The 6,250-nt window shown below is 45.3% G+C and overlaps 1 protein-coding gene across 6 annotated transcripts in view; it reads right to left on the bottom strand.

Moving 5' to 3' along the window:
- Positions 1-6,250, bottom strand: part of rassf4a (Ras association domain family member 4a) — a 264,606-nt gene that overhangs the window by 198,592 nt on the left and 59,764 nt on the right. For 2 of the 6 annotated variants that reach the window (XM_043678855.1, XM_043678858.1), the window contains exon 1: positions 4,882-5,029. The exons of the other annotated variants lie outside the window; for them this stretch is intronic. The gene's annotated coding sequence lies outside the window, so the exon portion shown is untranslated. Of the gene's footprint in view, positions 1-4,881; positions 5,030-6,250 lie in introns of those variants that run through there. 6 annotated transcript variants of the gene reach the window in all.

Below are 6,250 nucleotides of genomic sequence, written 5' to 3'. Positions count from 1 at the left end.
ATGTGATTATTTTCCATTGAAATGATTCATACACTGATGATCTACACAAGACACCTGCACTCTAATAAATAAGACAGATTATAGGTGACTAATCCAGTCATCCTAACTTGGCCAAGGTATTATTGAATAATTCTGTGTGTCAAATCAATTTGGCAATTATTTTTCATTCAAATACGTAGTACACAACAATATATCTCTCAAAACATGTTGTTATGTTACATCACGTGAAATAATTCTGATGAAAATGAATCTTGGCTCAAAAACCTCCCTAAATTTCCTCAGGGTGTGGGAACTATGGGTGTACATCAACAGAACAAGGAAAATGTCAGAGGCTGGAACGATCACATTTTATACCCAATAAAGGACTTGCCCTAGTCTGCATCGTAAATACCCCAATTCTAGCAGGCTGAGAGTGGGCGGTAAATGGGAGGACAATCTGGAGGATTTTGGGGGCTCCGAGGTTTTTTTAATCATGACATTGTCATTTTGAGCAGTAAACATTTTTTTTTTGCCGACTAAAAATGGCAATTGGAGGGTTTTTTTTGGAGTCGGGGATTAGACTTGGACAAAGTCAGGAAGCTCAAGCACCCCACAAACTGGGCCCAGCCTTCCAGGTTAATGACCTCAGTAATTTCTCTTTATTACTCTGGTAAAGAGGAAACTTGATCTGATGATTGCCTTAGGTTATCACATCTAATAAGACTCATTAATCTGGTTTTTAACTGAGCCATTAATTATTGTATGAGTAACCCATTGCAGTTAAGGGGAGCCAAGCAAGTTATCGAGTGGGAAAGCATGAAAGACCAAGCTGGGAAGAAATCCACTATGAGGTTATCAATCATTACATATGAATCTAAGACTACCACTAACATAATTCATGGTTTCCATGTGTTAAACTCGATTGGCCAAATGGTTTAGTCTTGGAGTTATAGCATGGAAAAAGGCTCTTCAATCTATTTGTCCATGCCAGTTATCAAGCACTAATTTATTCTCATTAATCTATCACTTAGTTCATTATATACTATGGTGTTTCAAATGATCATCCAAATTGAAATAACTCCACAGAAGCTGACATCCTTTCACCAAGTCACCCACTAATTATACGTGAGGAGACTCTTTGACACTGATCCAGTGCCCTCAGAGCTAGCTCTCAGGGAGAGCAGGGTGTCTGACACCCCTGTTCCTTTTTTAAATTTTATTAAACAACACAGTTTACAAAACAATTAACATTAACAGCTGTACACAGAGAAACAGCATTGTACAAGGGAGAGGAATGGCAAAGCCAGGCCCTAAACCCTATCGTTCAACCAGTTTTCACGGAAATGAGGACAAACCTCAAACCCCACTTTCAGTCATCACAAAACAATAGCAAATACATAAGACAGTCCAATTAAGTAAAAAGAAGTGCATAGAATATAGACACCCCAGCAAGCCTCCAGTTCCCTCCCACCTTTCGGCCACTCTAAGGCAACCTGCCCCCACCTCCCTTCTGGCTCTCGGCCCTCCCTGACACACTTTCTCACCACCTCTTGGACAGCCAGTCCTGTTTCCCAACTGTCCCAGGATGAGCAGTCAGGACGGCCTACCCACCTTCCGGCTTCCCTAACCGCCCTTCACACTTTCTGGCCATCTCTAGGCCATCCCGCCCCAGTACCTGCCCGGGGTGACAGTGCTGAGGATGACGTACTCGCCTTCTGGCTCTCAGTCTGCCCCTACATACCATCTGGCACTCACCCACCCTGATGCGCCATCTGGCTTGTAGACTGCCCTGACACACCTTCCGACCACCTCTAGGACAGCCCGTCCCCTTCCCTGGGATGACAGGGCACAGGGCAGCCTTCAAACCTTCTGGATCTCAGCCTGCCCTTACGCAGGCTCTCAGCTGTTCTGACACACTTTTCGGCCACCTCTAGGACAGCCCATCTCGATTACCCCTTCTCAGGACGAGAGTGTTCAGAACGGCCTACCCACCCACCAGCTCTTGGGGTGACCGGCATCCAGCTGGGCTGCCCACCTTCTGGCTTTCAGGGCAACCTACCCACCTTCCAGTGCACAGGATGACCTTCCCACCCTCCGGCTCTTGGGGTGACAGTGTTCAGGACGGCCTGTGAGCCTCCCAGTTCACAGTGAGGCCTACCAGACCCAGGGACACACAAGCCAGTGCAGGTAATAACCCGAACAAGACAGAGTCAATTCCCAACAAACAGAGTCCTTTCTGGTATGTGGAGTCCATTACCATAAACAGTTCTCTTCAAAATGTGGAGTCCATTCCCAGAATGCATTGTCAGAGATAGAGTCCATTACCAAAGGCAGAGTCCACTCCTGAAGGCAGCAAATGTACAGCCCATAGCACACACGCTGGAGTTCAGTCTCCATAGAGGCCTGGTTTATCCTAAATAAAACTAGGTCCACTCACAGGAACACAGTACATTGTGAAGGTGCAGTTGACTGGCAGGGGTTTGGTCCACTCCCGAAGGCAGAACCTACTCCTGAAGGCAGAGTTCATTTCCCGAACTCAAAGACACAGCAAATGCTCATCTCCTAGCACACACATGGGTGTTCAGTCTGTACAGAGGCCTCGTCCACTGATAAGGGCCAGGTCTACCCACAGGAACAGCTCATCTGGAAAGATGTATTTTCTCATAGGGAGCTCAGTCCAAACATCAAAAAAAGTGAAAACATTTAATAAAACAAAGAAAACTAGAGCGCAAGAGCTAAGCCCTGCCACAAAATCAACACAGTCCTTTTCTCAAAGTAAAACAGAAAAGAGTGACACACAGGCTGTAACCAGCCAATGAAACAACAGTTCCCGTAAGAGAACCGAGTTACACCTGAAACACATTTACTGTGTAAATTAGCCATTTGAGAAATCAGTCCTCAATAAAAAAAAGAAATGCCAGTTAACAAACTGGCTGTGTTGATCGGCCAGTATGGAAATCCGGTTCCCCAAAAAAATCACAAACCAACAGCAACAGTACACACTGGATGTGGCCCAGCCAGCTCAGAGTCAGTCCCCTGACACAAATGGAGAGACCTTGACACTGATCCAGCTCCCTCAGAGTCAGCTCTCAGGGTGTCTGACACTCCTGTTCCTATCTGTCAACCAGGGCTCCCTGATTGGACCAGATTAACAGCCCCAATCAGGGAACTCATATTCTATGAGGTCCATCTGGCTGACCTCGTTACAATCACGACATAAATATGTCATCAATGTTAAAGATCACAGGTTCTAGTCCAACAGGTTTATTTGGAAGCATTAGCTTTTGGAGCACGGTTTCTTCAACATTGTGATGATTCCTGCCTCAACCATCCTTTCAGGCAGTAACTTCCAGTATTCTAACACACTCTGGGTTAAAAATATTCTCCTTCAATCCCCTCTAAACCTCTTGCCCTTTACTATAAATTTGTGTCCCCTAGCAACTGAGCCCTCTATTAAGGGGAAACGTTTAATCCTATTATTTCCCCTCCTATGTCTTATGATCTTAAGGATTTAATGAGAGACTGCTATTCGTATTGTCCTGCCATATTTGGAATTTCACTATAGAAATGCTCAACAGAGCGTCGTCAGTTTGTAACATATATACTACTGTACTCTGTCTTGTGGTTGATTCAGTGTCTGCTGAATTACTGATATTTAAAAAGTGCTAGCATTACTTATAACACATGGCATGTCAATGTGGAGAGAGACACCGAGAGCGTGCACACAAGAGAGAGAGATAGAGGGAAGGATGTTAGTGGGACAGGCTACGATCACAGCTCCTGGTCACAGGAATGGTACAACGTGAGCTTTGTGTCAAGAATGTACAGCAGGTCAGGCAGCATCCGAGGAGCAGCAGAATTCACGTTTTGGGCCAGAGCCCTTCATCAGCCCTTCCTGATGAATGTCGATTCTCCTGCTCCTCAGAAGCTGCCTGACCTGCTGTGCTTTTCCAGCACCACACTCTCGACTCTGATCTCCAGTATCTGCAGTCCTCACTTTCTCCAAGGTGAGGTTTGTGGCTCTCCAGGAGCAGGGTTCTGCTGGAAACAGGTCCCAGATGAAACTCCAGTCATGAAGCTACAGTCCGAGAGTCAGGTAGATGCCAGTGATAAGACGATGCTACCCCCCATGAGTTCTTCGACTCCTTTTCTCATGCCCATTCTTGGTTAGATATACCACAGCAATTACGCCAGGAACCATTCAAAAGGATGGAAGTAAACTTGTTAAAGGTTAGCGCAAAGTGATCAATATTCTAGTTGCAGACAATTACTGAAACGGAATCAGAATCCCTATCTGCAAAATGTTGCAAGGGGAACTAGATTAAATTAACCAACACCAGAGGAGAGACATTCATCCCAACAAGACCTATTTCCAGTGGGACTTACACACCCAGACACTCTATCAGTTATGAAGCCCCAAGGGAAATGGAGCTTACTTCTGGAGTAAATGACATTCTGACACACAATACCTCAATGGCAATGCTTGACTATTTGTTAAGATGTATCACTATGATCCTCTATGACTTTTTTATTCATGGTATGTGGGTGTTGCTGGCTACCCCATCTGGTGGCAGTGCCCTGGAGGCAGACTGTGGTAGGGCAATGATCAGCACTTCAGCCATGGCAAGACCCCCATCTCTATGTGTCAGAGTGCAGCAAGAGATAGAAGCTTCCTTGTGAAGGTTTCTCACACCCGCTCCCCCCCCAAACCCCCCACTCCCCCGCAACTCCACCCAACAGCAGTAGCCCTGCTGCAAAGACTAATCCATTTTCAGAAGTTGGAATGACGGATGTCTTATAATGGAGGGTCCTTCTCTGATCCACCATGGCCCACAGATGGCTACAGCTTTGTATCAAGATCTCCGAGTTTGCCTACCATCTTTAATTGTACAGGAGACCCACCTTCTTGTCATTAATTAGCTGCGCAAGCAAGATCTCGATGAACCACTGTTTCCCACATAGTGCCGGCTCCTTATCCACATTTCAGGGACGGGATGTTTGGGTTCGGGATGTTACCCTGATGCTCAAAGGACAGTTCCAGCACTCAATCTCCAAGGACTGAAGGAAAAATTCTCAGTGCCCAGCTCAACCTTTGCTCATGGGATTAATCATTCACCAAAAACCACATCGAACGGCTAGAAGCACAAAAGCTAGAAGAATTGCAAGGCTTTTAAACTAAATATTAGATAAACAGCAGCTGTTCTTTATTTGTTCTGGCTGAAATTGTTTATGTGGCAATATTCAGTACATAGGAAACTCTTCTCTTCAGCTAGTCAGATTAATTGGCATTTCTCCCCTCAGCTGTCTTTTGCTCACAGAGTCTCTGCAGTGTGGAAAGAGGCCCATTGAGTCCACACCAACTCTACAAAAAGCATCCCACCCAGCCACTCCTCCCTATCCTACATTTCCCATGGCCAATCCACTTAGGCTGCACACCTTTGGATTGTGAGAGGAAACTGGAGCACCCACAGGGATAACGTGCAAACAGACGGTCACCCAAAGCTAGAATCGAACCCAGGTCCCTGACACTGTGAGACCGCAGTGCTAACCACTGAGCCACTGTGCGGCCCAAGCCATTATGCTTTCTCAACTCGAAGTCTCCAGCAAGCAGGCCACTCTCTAAATCTTATCTAATTTCTTATACTTGCTTCTGTGGCTCAGTTACTTTGCCCTCTTTTCCGATTAACTTCTTTGTTCATAAGAAATGGGTAACCACAGACATTTCCACCGCCTCTGCACACTGGCATTTATTGACTCATTTTTCAATATCACCACAAAAGTCTGAGGAAAATGGAATAAGAAAATTTGTTCAATACAATACATAACATGGATACAGTAGAATTATCTCAGATTACAACAGGATCTGGACCAGATGGGCCAGTTGGCTGAGAAGTGGCAGATAGAGTTTAATTCAGATAAATACGAGGTGCTGAATTTTGGGAAAGCAAATCTTAGCAGGACTTATACACTTAATGGTAAGGTCCTAGGGAGTGCTGCTGAACAAAGAGACCTTGGAGTGCAGGCTCATAACTCCTTAAAAGTGGAGTCGCAGGTAGATAGGATAGTAAAGAAGGCGTTTGGTATGCTTTCCTTTATTGGTCAGAGTATTGAGTACAGGAGTTGGGAGGTCATGTTGCGGCTGTACAGGACATTGATTAGGCCACTGTTGGAATATTGCATGCAATTCTGGTCTCCTTCCTATCGGAAAGATGTTGTGAAACTTGAAAGGGTTCAGAAAAGATTTATAAGGATGTTGCCAGGGTTGGAGGAT

The sequence above is a fragment of the Chiloscyllium plagiosum genome, chromosome 38 (genome assembly GCF_004010195.1).
Source record: "Chiloscyllium plagiosum isolate BGI_BamShark_2017 chromosome 38, ASM401019v2, whole genome shotgun sequence".
NCBI classification, from domain to species: domain Eukaryota; kingdom Metazoa; phylum Chordata; class Chondrichthyes; order Orectolobiformes; family Hemiscylliidae; genus Chiloscyllium; species Chiloscyllium plagiosum.
Note: the sequence above shows the minus strand (reverse complement) of the source record. Positions and strands in the feature narration are given on the sequence as shown.